At 36.6% G+C, this 15165-nt stretch overlaps 1 long non-coding RNA gene across 7 annotated transcripts in view; it reads left to right on the top strand.

Annotated features, from left to right (window-relative positions):
• Positions 1–15165, top strand: part of LOC121665565 — a 63042-nt gene that overhangs the window by 6598 nt on the left and 41279 nt on the right. The window lies entirely within an intron of this gene.

Here is a 15165-nt window from a genome sequence, read left to right as displayed (position 1 = left end):
GGTTAAGTACTGCACTGCATGACCAGAGTGCAAACCTGGGCCCCAGACACCCATTGCTTTTGGTATTCTGCACCAAGGAACTGATCTTGGAATGGCTTCAAACATATTCTTACTTCCAAAGCCTGAAGGCCACCTAGCAAAACACTTCCGCCCTCAAAGTTCAGCATGTGCTCAAAGCATTGTGCTGAAACAGGTCTTCAATTTCTACAGAGCACGTTGCCCTGAAAAGTAAATACCTCTGCTGAGTTCTGCCCCCACCAAATTGTGCTCCCACATTCACCATTCTGTTTCTCCTGATGGTTCTTTGATTCCCACCACTGAACAGACCAAGTCAGAAACCCTTCAGTAGCAATGCCAAAAATCACTGTGCAGGAGCAGAAATGAGTGAGCCTGCACTGGCCAAGAGACTGGACAGGAGACCTTTTCAGGTCACCATTTTATGACTGAGTAATGACCATGTCACACATGGAACTGGAAACATGGTTTTCCCTCCCTGAGTAAATATGAGGGATCTCTGCGCAAAACAAAAAAAAAATTCAAAGCATTTCCTTATTCATGTTGTTACTAATCAAAATTCATGCACAGTATGAAAGAAACACTCAGACTTTCAGCTATCTTGTGTCAGTGTTGCTCGCAAGATGTAAAAATTAATGAAAAAGGCCATTTGATAGAGCTGCTGAACATCTCAGCAGGTTTGCAGATAGGGTAGGATAGTGAAAAGTGGGTGAGAGGAAAATATCCTGCATGGAAGTACAGCCTCGTGCAGTGCTCAGAACAAGGAGAGGAAGTGAGCAAAATGTGCACAGTTACATGCAACTGATGGGCTGTATTTCACTAGCCTAATTTTACTGTCAAGACTCCAGACTATATTAGGAGTCTATCCAGTCTCTTAAGCCATGGGATGTGGATAATGGGATCAGATAAAATGATTAAAATCAGTTTGGTCTCATGCTTTCGTCTACTAAGTGTAATAGATGCAAAACTGAAAGACTTAATTGTATGATAAAAGTACAAACACCTCTTTGTTTTACCTCTACATTTTTCCAGTTTAGAGAAATTGATGAGGTTTTTCTCCATTTGATTGAAAAAAAAAACAATGGCAAGCAAGATGATTCTTTTCTTGCAGCATCCCAGCTGAAATTGGTTTCATCTATCCAAACAAATAAGCTCAGAAGCAGTCATAGGAAAAAAAATATACTACGTCCCATGAAATATTTTACATAGAATGTCTGGTTAATAAGCTTCAGAAACAAAGACTGCTTTTAAGTAGTTTATAGAGTTTAATAACTGCCTTTTTTTAGAAGTAAAAGATTGATAATTTCCCAGAATGTCTTTTCCATACAATGAGTTTGTACTACTGTTTTCAAGTGTTATTTTTTTAGCTTATTTGAAAGTAATTTTCTAAGAGAAAAATTTGCAAAGGATTTAAAAAGAGAAGTCTAGCAAGTGACAACAGTGAAGAAAAGCAGTTCACAAGGTTGATTAAAAGACTTGGAAAGGGTTAAAAATTCAGATCTTTATGTAAGAATTATAAATGAAAGGAGAGTTAGAAAGGGGGAGAAGAGGGGGAAGAGCTAAGCTGCTGGTGACTTGAGTGTATTTATGGATTACTATGTCCTGAAAAGAAGAAAACCAGAGTTGTAAGATGACACTGCAGGGGTTGTCTGGACTTTTCACCGAGTGTAAAGTCTGTTTAGTCAGTGTCTTAATGCCTAATGCTGACCTTTGCCCTCTTCACTCCTCCCTACTCCAGGTGCAACTTTTTTGCAAGTGCTTTAACATTATTGGAAAGTTTCTGCAGGTTTCACACACTGCAAAGTGCACAGAGCACTTTACACATCCATTACGCCCACCCAATATCAAGGGTTAGCACATTTTTTCATCCTAAGTACACACAATGATTTGTTTTACACATTTTCACTTATTAGTATTACTGCATTCAATTAATAAAAACAAAAGCTCCTTTGTAAGGGTATTTAATTTACATAATTCTACACAAGATACAAGATTAAGTATAAACTCATCTCATGCTCCCCAGCACTGTGAATTATACCAGGAGTATGCAACGTATGCCAGCAACGCTATTGATCTCTCTTAAATTAATTCTCTTTGCTATGGAAATGGAAGACAAAAAAAAAAACCCAAACCCATTGCTACAAAATAACCAAGGCAATATAGCTCATTTTCCTCAGAAAAAAACCCCTGATTTCTTGTACAGTTATTAATTAGATTGGGACTGATATTAAAGAAAAACAGCAGTTTTAGAAACTAATAATAAAAAGATCTAAACTACGTAAGATCTGTACAATTTCAATTTTGATTTACAAAAAATAAAGTATATTATACCTATAAATTCTACAGTTGTCAGTAACAAAGGTAATATAAAAGATAGTACACACATACATAATTATTTTTCTATGCTTTATATTAAGTAGATAGTTGCTAAGATTTTTGAGGTCTAAAATTTAACTTTGTTGAGGAGAAAGTATAAGCTGGGTACCATCATCTTCAAGAGCACTTAGGATTTTGTGTTGTTTCTGGAAGGTGGACTGTAGGCATTTCCTGCCAGTGTTGGCAAGGAACCCATTTTCCCCATCCACACTATGCCGCCTGACTTCCGGCTCCTTTGGGTTTGATCTGGTATTGAAGATGATTTTCATTCTATAATACCAGGTACAAAATTCACCCTCTACAGTGGCATAAAGCTTACTGGAAATCCAAGACTGTCCAGTCATGGTTCCTGCACTTTGTGATCCATACTAGCTAACTGTGCCCCTAAAAATTAGAAATTATGATCTAGAAATTTTAAACTTTTAAATAACTGACTTGCCCACATTCCTTCCTCACTGAGCTATGCTGACAAATGTTCATTACATTGAAGGAAAAGAAAGGAGGAAAAGGATTGGTTTAAAAGAGGCGAATAGCAGCAGGTGGGCTTTATGGAAAACCCTACCAGTCAGAACTGCCTAGCCAAAATAACCCAGGATAACACATCTTCTATGCACAGCATTACTTCAAGGTGAGACTTAGATAAAAAAGAGTTCAGATGGCAGGGTTTACATTTAAGGAATGGCTGTGACAGATGTGTTTGCATCTGGCCTAAAACATTTATTTTACTGGATAGCCTTTCAGATATGCTAAGCAGCAGATACTGCTTACAGGATACCATGCCTTTCTAAAGGAATATTTTGGTGTTTTCCTATAACATTGTTGAATAAAAATTAGCCTAGGCCATCTTCATTACCTAGATAAGTTTTAAAGGGTCTGATTTTGGGGGAGATTTTTCTTTAAAACAAAATATGGATCTTAATATAGTAGTTTATTCTGGGAGTAGGCGCAGGTCAAGGGGTCAAAATATTCTGGGAAGCGTGTCCTGAAACAGTTTTCTTATGTTTTTCAATTTAATTTGTAACACTGCGACTGCAAGAGAATAATAAAAAAAAAAGTTGTTTATTGCATTACAGACTATTTCTGGAGCTAGACAGCTTTATCTCAGCACAAAGAGTGCTCCTGTTCACAGTGCAGCTGCTAACAACTCATCAACACTCCTTGCTTAAGAGTAGGGTACAACTGGAAGTCAAAACTTTAAAAACCTGAAATGTTATTATTGCAGTAAGCCATGCAACTGGATTTGACTTCTAGCCAGGCTGTATCCCTCTGCTCCTGACACTGTTTACAAGACATATTTAGTGCAGGTGGTACTCTCCTTAATTTCACTGAAGGTCAAGTGTACTTGTCATAATTGTATTTTTTGCACAGCTGAGAATTCAACTACTTCTGCAGACTGAAAACAGACATTGTTTCTGTGAAGGAAACACATAGCACTGAAGAGCTGGACTTGAAATAAGCAGGATGAAGTGAATTTTCACACTGTTTTCACCTACTAGCTCATCAAGATCATCACTTTTGAGTCTGCCGTGTATCAGTGAAAGCAGAAATTTGGGTCCTTTACTCCCAGAACTTCAGAAACCTCTGCCTGGAAAAGGGGTTTCATTTATTTTTCTTTAAATGGCTATTTTAAATTTTTTTCAGGATTACAAACTGTGATGAAATTTGTGCTATGTTTGCAAATTAATAACATCACAGTTATTTACAAGTATAAAAATGAATAAAACTGAAATTAATCAAGATTCTAATTTAAGAAAACCTAGATTACCAAAAATATAAATTCATTTTCTGCTATTGTGGAACATCAAAATCATGGCTTTCAGAAGAGACTCAGTCTTACTCTCTGTAAGTTCTAAAACTGATTTGTTATAATTGTCAGCATACTAAATCTGCTGAAAAAAATAGCATGGCAGAAATAGGATACTATTCTCATGCTTTGATTCATTTACTCTTATGAATTATCAGTCTCCCCTACCTGCAACATGTGCACCTAAAATACAGAAAGCTGTCCACTGAACCTTCTTTATCCTGTGAATACATTTCCCTCATCCTATGACTTAAAATCATTCCTAGTGCTTTCACTACACATTTTATCCCGAGAAAGGAAATCAAAGCAAAACATCTTTAAACTGTGCTTCGTTATAATTTTTTTTCATGTCAGTTGAAAAAAGCCATAACAAAAAAAACCCCAAACAACCAGGTGTCTCCTTCTGTAATTCTTACGTAATAGTTCAGTCTTGCATAACACTTAAAAACCCCAGTTTTCTTCAAGTAAATGTTTTCCTAATATATCAGAGACAAGGAAGAGAAATCAACCTTCATTTCAGATTCTCTGCCTAGTCAGGACCAGAGCTCAGGTTTGCTTCAGAGCAGCAGCTCACAAAATTCTAAAATGAGAGACAGATTCCTCTTTTGAAATCCATTTGCTGATTAGCAGCTTCTTACCCATCTCTTCTACCCCCATCCAATCTGCTTCTCTAAACAACTCTACCCTGAATCGCTGTATTCCTCTGCAAACAGCAAAATGTAAAGATGTAAAAATTGGAACTGGTTACGTAAATACACAACGTTGCTCTACGTATGACAATAGTTTTACAAATTTTACTTAAAAGCATAAAAGCACATAAAATAGTCCCTTTTTTGAAGCAGTACAAAGATACAGAAATACTTTCATTAAATTGACACAAGAAAGATTAGAACTTCAAATCTACATTTTCATTATTGTGGGAACCTCAAAAATAACCAGGTTGCAATCTGATTAGTTTCCGTCGTTGTTTCCTCAAAACACGAAATAGTACAGTAAAACAAGCAGGGTCTCACGAAGTTTCACTAAGTCAACTTATAGGACATTGGTACTTCAATGTGTGGGATTCATCTGACATTTTGTTTGTAAATCCAAGCTTCCTCTTTCCTCACCTCATTAGCAACTTTATTTTTAGTTGTATTTGTTTGTAATTATCAAGTTTTACTGCTTTGTTTTATGGTCAAATCCACAAAACACACTCATTTTGTGGCTTTTTTCAGACTCAGTATTAAATTTGGGGTAACTTAAGATCTTTTCCTTAAAAAAAAAAAAAAAAATCTGTCGTCATGCTAATGAAGGAAGTGAAACCTAAGTTACTTTAAAAACTGATGAAGTTCCTGTCCTTTTCAGGGAGGAATTAGGATGGTTTTTTGCTGAAATACTGGTTTAAATTTGTACTATGAAGAAATAGTTCAAAGGGAACAGGGACTAATACTGAATGTGTATCAAGTTCATGGATCTGCCCAACTGTGTTGTTTCTCAGAGGAGATGGCAACACACTCGTACCTTTGTGGCAACCAGGCCTGGGAATCACATTCAGCATTAATCCCAGCAGGCTCCAGTAGGGTAAGGCCTCCACTGTGTTTCCAACACACTCCAGGAGAAAGGAGAATGATACCTTGCATGCACAGGTTGTGAGAACATCAAGGCCATTAAATGGACCAGGGGGACCTGGCTGAATGCCAGACTTTTTATTGCATTAAGAACCAGGTTTCTATTCTGCCCTCCTCCAACGCCTCTCTGATGGGTAAATCACAATGTAGTGCTTGTATCCTGTCCTTTTCTTTCCTTCTTTGGGATTTACACAGAACAGACAGCAATGATTTCCCGCTGGATGCCCTCAGGATCCTCTGCCTGTTTTGGACTTTGCAAAGGAAGAGGAGACAGTCAAGAAAATTTGAGACTTTTATGGGAGAGGGGTTTGTGGCCTTCGGCTACAAGATCTTAATGAGCTTCCTGCTCCTTTTTTCCTTAGCTCTCTACAACAGGAGGTGGCAAGCATAACGAAGACTAGAATTGTGCATCCCTCTTTGCCAAAGATTTGTCATCCAGTAGTTTTAATTTAGAAACTTAACTTGGCTGTCATTTCTTTTACTGCACAAATGTAAAATAAGTGATGTTAAGATAGCATTAAAGAGAAATGTGGGGGAGACTGCTTCTCAATTGTTCTGTTTAAAAACTTGTACTTTATTGCATAGCAAGCGGTGAGATTCACTGGAAAAGGCATTCTGCACTGAAAGATATAGGGCATACTTCATTATATGAGAACATCTCTAAATGAAGGCCTTCTGTATTGTATTCCATTTCCTTAAAGAAGGCCTCAGACTGTACCACCTGTCTAAACATATTTACAGTCTCTCCCCACTGCTGCAAGCCCACTGTAGTGGAATTTTTCTAAGGGTCAAAGGTAGCACAACTGAAGAGGTTTTGTTTTGGTTTGTTTTTTAAGACACAAGGAGATACCCATGAATTTTCTGAAAATCTAGCTGCAGATATAACTGGCTCATAATAGAAACATTTGTTAATCTAATCTAGAGATACAAACTTTCTGAGCAACTACTAACCATTCAATAAACTTTTTTTTAATTTAGTACTACATTCTGCAGCTTGCTTTTGACTGACTTTGTTCTCTGCTGCCCTCTTTTTCCACTTTTTGTTTTTAAGATGTTGGTTGAGGCACAAAAGCCAACCCTGTATCTCCCAGCATACTTGCCAAGTTAATTTTACTTTTACTTCCTCATTTGAAGGGGAAAAGGGGGGCCAGGGGGAAATAAACATTTTGCATCAGGTGACACATCCATATCTGACGACAGGAGCACAGATGAGAGCTCAAACTTGCCTAAAAATAGATAAGCAATTAATGAATCACCAATTCAACATATTTATCACTTGAATAAATTGCTCAAAATTTGACAATTGCTATCTTTTCTGAAATTTCTATTTGGAGGATTCCTCTCCCCCATCCTCCAGGAAAGACATCTGGCTACCACTGAATGGAGTTTAGTGTTTGAGCATCCCATCTGGTTTCATCATGGTAACACACGATTCCAAGTCATTCAAGAAGTATGAACAATGGATATTGTATTCCATATAGTGCCATGTGGATTTAATCTTTAAAAGATGGTGGCACTGTAGAACTCAATCTTTTAGTTAAAAGTCAAAACATTTCATGTACTGAAAACTCATTTCCCATACCCTCAGAAGCCTCACATTTTATCCTGCTCTAAGAACAACAAGGAGACAATATCTCCCTCATATAGTGCCATTCCTATTGTTACCTACCAGAATACCTATCTGGATAAATCAAAAACACATTTCCTAAACATGACAGTTAAAAGCAGCATTAAAACAGATTTTTCATGAGAATAGTCATTTTCATACTCAAATTACTTCCAGATTGATTAAAAAAAAAAAAAAAAAGCAGAAGTTTGGTATGAGGCAAATGGAAGTTGGGCACTTTTGCCTTCCAGAGCTGGTTTCTCTACCTTTCACTGACATTCGCAAAATGCAAAAAAGTCTTTCCAAAATAAACTGTGCTTTCTTAATCAGACCAGCACTAATCTATCTCAGTGATGCTAGAAGAATATCTCATTTCTCTAAATACTCTCTAATTAAAATTCAATAACATTTCTTATTCAAACAGTTCTTTTACATTTATTTCTTCATAAGGATAATTAACCCATGGTCCTGTAACAGTGACCCAAACTGGTATTTTTTTGTATTTCTTAAAGGATTCCTAGTAGGAACAAATACTCAGAAGTGGTTTATTATGAGAACTTAATAAAAACTGATTTCAGACTAAAAGATAATTATATAAACTTCAAGTGTAAGCAGGTATTTAAATATTTTCTAGCGGTCCTTTAAGCCACCTAATAAAATGACATTGCTTCATTAGAGCACTTGGGGAAGTAACTGGTTTTGCCTGTGAGGGTGAGAAGATGCAGAAGTAAATATAGATATTTTGGAGGGAATCGCCTTTTTAGTGGAATGAAGGAGGGCAAACATGCTTTACATCTCCAGAACTGGATCATGAAGTGACTAGTTTATCCTCCAAACTGTGAAGCCAGAGTCAGAGTTGTGTAACAAGACATAGATTTGCTGATGAGAAAAGACAAAGAATTCTGTGAAGAGTGATAAAGGCAATTACACCACCCAACTTTTTCCAAACTCTGTTGAAGTTAAGTTTTATTTCGTATCACCATATTTACCAGCTAGCTCAAAGGTTGAAGTAAGTTAGATGTGTGGAGCACATGACATCAGGACTTTCACAAAAACACCTAAATCAAAAGTATTTAAGAGACTACTGTTGGTGCTTAAAAGATCACTCTGTGTTGCCTGGAGAATTTCTTTACCTGGTAGACCTGCTGTGTTTCAGTCAATAAAACCTGTCTAGAGGATCAGGGCTACTATATTTAATAAACAGAAAGGTCAAAGGAAGAGAAGATGTGCTCAAGTTTATGAAAGTGAATGAATTCCTGTGAGACAAACTGGATAAATTCCCAGCAAAGATGGGTTGAAGGCTAGCCGCATCAGTTGGAAATTCTGTTAAAATCTGTGGAGATCATACAGACTGTTAAGACAGTGGATTATATACATTGAACAGCGTCACGTCTAGCTGATTACATCAGGGAAGCTACTGGACTCCCTAAACTCATGATGAGAACCATAAAATGCAAGATTGGAAAAGAGATGGCAAACTTTGCTGATTTTAACTGTGTTCCACTGTTCCTGTCACCCCTAATAACTAAATCATCAATACAGTAGTGACTATTTTCATTGATGACACCTTAGTTTTACAGAACTAAGAGAATTGTTTGTTTCATTTGACAGTACTTCTATTGATTCTTTTCAAGTAATTCTGGTTGAGTATTCATTCAGCACAGATTTATGCAAGCTACAGCAGACAGCCTGTGTCAGAAAGTCTTCAAAGTCTGTTTGTCTAATTCAAGTACTCTGTCTAGAAAGGCATTGCTTTTGAGTACTCAAAACCTATTCATTCAGTTCCTCATGTTGGCGGGCACAAAACACACAATACTTTTCAGTTTGTAATCCTTCTGCAACACCTGAATTACTACAAGCACTTGTCATACACTGAATAGGAAAGGGGACACTGACAAAAGGAACTTGAGGAAACTGAAGTCCTAAACTGAGTCTTCCTGAAATAATTTTAAAGAGATATTTTATTTCTGTGCCCTTAAGCCATGAATGACTTAACACATGTCAGATCCATGCTTAAAAAGAACTAAAATCCTGCCTTCTAGAATTTAGGTAGGTAGTTAAAACTTGTTGGTTCTATATAAGTATTTTGTACTAGTGGAAAGTTTGACTTCTCAGACAAGATCCAGAATTTGGTTCTACTCACAATCAATTTTACTTAAGATGTAGCAAGAGAAGTTTGAAGACATAGCAAGACTTTCCTAGGGAGATAAAATTGATTTTAATGCTTTACTGCTGGCCTAGCTAGACAGTATGAAATCGGTGCCAAGTGATCCTCAATAAGATCAGCAATACATCCATTTAGAAGGGCAGTGATACACTACCTGATAGAACCCTTGTTGTTACATCAGTTCTCTAATATACAAAAATGTGTGGGATATTAATGCTGATTTTTTAGTTCTTGTATGGAGTAAGGAAGATTTATTTCCTAGAACACTGTATTCACTTGTTGCTACCTATGATGTTTAACTTCCCCAAAATAAAGTAGAATGCCTTCACAATCCCATCCTTCGTAAGGGGAGAACAGTATCTCAGCAGTTTGACAAGTTTCAGTATTAAGAGAAAACTTGAGCGGCTTTATTGAATCTATCCACTCTTTCTGAATATCTATGTAAATTCCACATTAAATGAAAGTAACGGGTGGTTCTAAAGTGAAATCTTGCAGTGCCAGTCTGAGTTCTAACTTTGGTTATTTGTAGCTCATGTTTAGCCTTACAGAAGATCTAAGTGCATTATGATCCAAATACCTAAATTCAAACTTAAATCCCTTCTCCTTGCAGTAATCTAACTCAGATATTTGTGCACTGCAGACATTTGATATCTCAGTCTCTCCCTCTTGCTAACACAATCTTGTTTTCCACATATAAATGGCAAGCTGCCAATTAGGGAAGTACACATGCTGCAATGCAAAGGAAAATAAGTAGATATGTCTGTATGTATTGACTACAAGTCAGAGTATTGTCTAGTGCAGCTGGAGTGAAAAACACTCCAAAAAAGCTAATTACAACTCCAGTCTTTATTATTATAAGCAAAAGCTTTTGTGAGCTAGGGTTACAGTCCTCCCTGCAGCATATTTCTTGTTTTTAAGTCTTTGTTATTCTTTTTCCACTGATTCAAACTCTTGAAAATAAAATTGTGTCAAAACTATTAAAACAACAAAAATCTTAAAATAAGACAATTTATCAAAATATAGTGCAAAGAATAAAATTCTCTTCACCACTCCATCACCTCTGTGGCCTTATAGTTGCTTTTATCCATATGTAGAACACTATTCCAACTAATCACCAGAACGAAAATTAAACAAAACCCATCAGATTGAAACATTTTTATGAGCTTCCTTAAGGAAAAACCAAGCTACTGGTGAAGCCAGAAGGACACCCATGTTCATCTGGGCTCCTGTTCCGCATTCAGAATGATATAATATGAGAAACTCCTCTTTGTTTATTCCCTGATTCTCAAGCTGTGAGAAGTGTTAGGATTAGTCCCTTTGTTCATCCTACTATAAACCAAAGCAGACAATCCTTTGGACAATGCTATAGAGTAACAGAAATCCAGGTAATTCTGTAAGGTATATGATACACAGAGTTGTACATCGTCCTCAAAGCCTAGCAGCAGTAATTTAGATCAGGATACTGAAGTTAACACACCTAAAACCCCCCATATGATCTCTTTCTCTCTGTACTTACTGTACAGGTTCTGTAAGTATATTGATCATCTATAAGGTCACTATATTTGTGGAGCCTGCTAGAATAAAAAACCCTGTAATTATATTTTATTCATTCCCCTCTCTATTTAAGAATAAGAGACTTAGCATAACTAAATTTTTTGGGCTCTGTAATCTCCACGTGACTGTGCTGCATTCTCTCCTCATGAAATGCTTGGCATCTTCTTGTGCCACACTACTCAGCATAAGCTGCTTTTCTGTAATTCATAGACCACTTCTGTACAGGACCATTGCCATTTTTCATTTCCAAAAGCAACTATATGAAGTGATAGAACTCTCAGAAATGGAAAAAACATGTCCTACTTTTAACTTAACAGAAAACGGCATTTCATCTTATAGCCCTGCCAGTGCACTTGCTCGTAATGTGATGTGATGTGTCATGTAGGTTGAAGTGAATTTCTTTGCCTCAAGGATCAAGTGCCACTTCTCACCAAAAACGTAAGAAGATTTCACTTCATGTTTGACTCCTAATTCACAAGTACTGCAGTCTTTGAATATCAGCTTTTCTGTCAAGCTGGAGGATGGTGATTCATAAAGTTAAACTTCATGTGGAGTTGTACCATTTTTAAAGAAAACTCCTTCAGAAAACATTTCCAGGGATTAAAAGGGAATTTATAGTCAAAAAACAGACACACTGACTCCAAAATAACTGTTTCACATTTAGCAGTAAATTGACTATTTTAGACAGATCTCTTCATTCTTCTTAAATTTCACTGAAATTTAAAGTAGAACAGGACTAGTTTTGAACTCAAAGTTTTGTGGGCTGGAAAAAGTGAGTTTTCTGCTTACCTGTGGTCATGAAGTATTTATCAGTTTGCCAGTTAAAAAAAATAGCAATGAATGGTATACAGTGATTCATTTCTTTATGTGAAGGACTTCATATAAATTAGCAATCTAGCATTCAGTGGTCGCATCAATTCAACATACTGAGTAATGCTACTTTATCTCACTCTCATATAAACACAGCAATGTGGCCTCCCACTAAGTTATTTAGTGCTTAATGTAGTGGGCCAGAAGCACCTCAAAGTTGCTTGGCATAATTAACAACTCAAGGTAGAACTAAATACAAAATCTGTGGTGAAATTCACAAGCTATATCATGTGCAACAGTACCAACCTAAATAACTTCTAGTAAAAAGTTTAGTCCATTTTGGACAAGTGCAACTGCTTATGCCAACTTTTCCAATAAAATACACAGTAAAACCATTTAATTAAACATAAAAATGCCCTAAGACCAGTCCTCCAGATAAAGTAGATTTATCACAATCCCAGATCCAAATTTACTTTTGACGTTTTTTAATAGAGAATTGCAATTGTTAATGAATTATGCAAACTTATTCAGGGGAGGGGAAGGATGACTTTTGGGCTTTAATTAGTGCAGTTTTGGGGAGGTAGAGGAAAAGAAATGAGGTTCAGAAAAATCTCATTTTAAAATAATTCTGCTGTCAGAAGATTCCACCATCACAAAATAGGTGATACCTATAACAAGCCAGGCAAGATAAAGATCTTCTCAGCCTCTGCTTATGACCAAAGCTAAGCAAATGTGCAGCTGACAGAGGTAGCTGACACTCTTTTGCTGGGATTTTGAAACCTTCATCATGGTACTGTAGATAACAATGTTAGAGATGCTGCTCTTCCTGAGAAACATCTTCAGCCTTTATTAAAATTCTTACAGGCTGCCATTTTCCAAGCCATCCAAATGTGCCATTTGGGTGTCAGGTATTGATTGCAAGGGACTTCTCATGGAGAAAACTCCCATGTTTCACAGGAATCCAGCAGAAGAGCCTGTTACCACAGCTTTCATCTTCCATTTTAAAGCTATTAAAGAGGGCAAAGTATGCACTTAAATTTTTTTTTAAAAAAGAGGAGGGGCAAATGTTTCAGAGGGACTGCAAAGATTTATCTGTTTGAGTTGTGGAATGAATAAAACATACAAGTTCAAAACCTTTAAGTATTTTGAGCTACTATCAAATTTAGGGCAAATCCCTTAAGAGAAATTTCTCACTATGACTCATGTGCTGGACTTGCTTTTGTTGGTTTTTAGCACCAGGAAGTTGCCTCCCAAGTTAAAATGCTGGTTTGTTTATTACAGTATCATAAAAAAATACTGTACAACAAAAGACAGTTATTTCTTTACAAAGACAAAATCCCATTCTATTAGAAAGGTTTATATGATTAAATGAGAGAAAAATAGTTAACAAATATATATCTTCCTTTATCAAGTGGAGGACAAGTACCTGGCAGCATGCTTGAGATTAGTAGAAGACTGACTAAAATTTCTTCTTTTAATGAGAGTATCATCAAGGTTAGGCTTTTAATCTCCAGATTAAAACAAACAAAAACGACAAAAAAAACACCCCACAAAAACCTCTCCAAAAAACAGTGTCAAACACCAGTAAAACATTAATGCACACTACTCTATATACTTCAAATCATTCTGTTGCTTTAGGCTGTTGATTTTTTTCTTTACATAAATTTTTACAGAAGGTTCTCTACATGTTTTAAGGCAGAAAGATCAGTTTAACACTTCCTAAGAAATGAATATGTAATTCTGCATCTTTTAGTGATTAAGAGAAAAAATGGTTTTAACAGTCAATCAAAAAGAGTAACGAAAGGAACAAAAAGGTCTCAGTTCACTAAGTACTGCTTGTCTTTGCAGAGAGAAATTTTGTCTAGAAGATCTCAAAATGCAGAGTCAAAGCACTCTTCTTCAAGGGCAGAACTCAGCATCATGAGGCAAAAGGTTTCCACTGGATAAAGAGTTATTTAAAAGTTTTTCTCCTACTTGAAAAGAATTAAAATGTACTGTTGAAACCTCTCCAATGAGCCAACACCAGTAGCCAGGCTGTAGTACCTGCACAGCAGCAACACCACCCAGGCCATGCACTGCTCTGCTGCCTTTATCGGTGCAACTGGTGGTGGAGGGACAAACGAAAGGGCAAATTCTTCCAACCAGCCAGAACCACAGTAGACCCCCCAGAATGTCCCAACTATGACCTTACTGCAGGTGAAAAGCAGATCGAAACTCTAAAAGTGAAACAAGATGGAGAAGAAACTTTGACAAGTACGACCTGCCCTAACTTGCAGGCAAGAAGCATTTAAATGTTAATGTCTATATATGTTAATTTAATTAGTAAAATGAGGTATTGTATGCCATGCTACTTAAACCAAGGCTCACTGCATACACCAAAATATTATTTGACATATTATATACTTATGAAAAAAGTTCGCCATATGTGTCCCACTTCCCATAGTGACTTCAGGGAAAAAGTACTGTGTAGAGCCTGTCAAAAAAAAGTGTAAAAGTTGTTTAACAAGACTCCTTTCCCATACCATAAATGAAGGCTTCTACCACACCTATGTCAGTAATATAGTCTAGTAAAAAATGAGAACTGTAAGAAAGTAAAAAAAGAATAAGCAGTGGATACTTACAAAGGAGATTAGTATTTGTTTTGTGTGAGAATGGAAAATTATCTCCTTTCAGGCAAAAAGCAGTGGAAGAGAAAAGTATCATTGACTTTTATTCTATATCCCTATATGCTTTATTATAAAAAACCACAAAATCCATTTATTTAACTGGTCACATTACATTTAGGTCACCTGGGAGAAATAATACTTCTGGAAAGGTGCAGCCCAAGGCAGTTACAAAAACCTTTATGAAAACATTTAAGAAAACAAATAAAAATCCTGTTTCATTCTCTCACATTCCTATCTCCTGGCTGTTCAAAGAAATACAGGTAGCTGTATTTAAGGGAGTGAGAACATGAGGCACATTGATTTAGTGAGTCTGAACTTAAACTAGGACATCAAGAAATAATAGCAGCAGGTATTCCCTTACTCCTCTGCTGCCAAAAAAGGATGCAACTCTACTATCTCTTCCTCTGATTACAGAGCACAGTAAGGACTCTGAGGGCATTTCCCCTCCTTCTGAACCCCTTGTAGGATGAATGACATAAAGACTTGAGAGAGCCAGGATCCCTCTCCAATCTACAGCATCACTCAGCTCTTTCTGCTGAAATAAAGGCAACAATAAG

The sequence above is a fragment of the Corvus kubaryi genome, unplaced genomic scaffold (genome assembly GCF_017639235.1).
Source record: "Corvus kubaryi isolate FWS band 111438036 unplaced genomic scaffold, C.kubaryi_AGA036_p1.0 37334, whole genome shotgun sequence".
NCBI lineage: Eukaryota > Metazoa > Chordata > Aves > Passeriformes > Corvidae > Corvus > Corvus kubaryi.
This window is presented reverse-complemented; position numbering and strand designations above follow the sequence as displayed.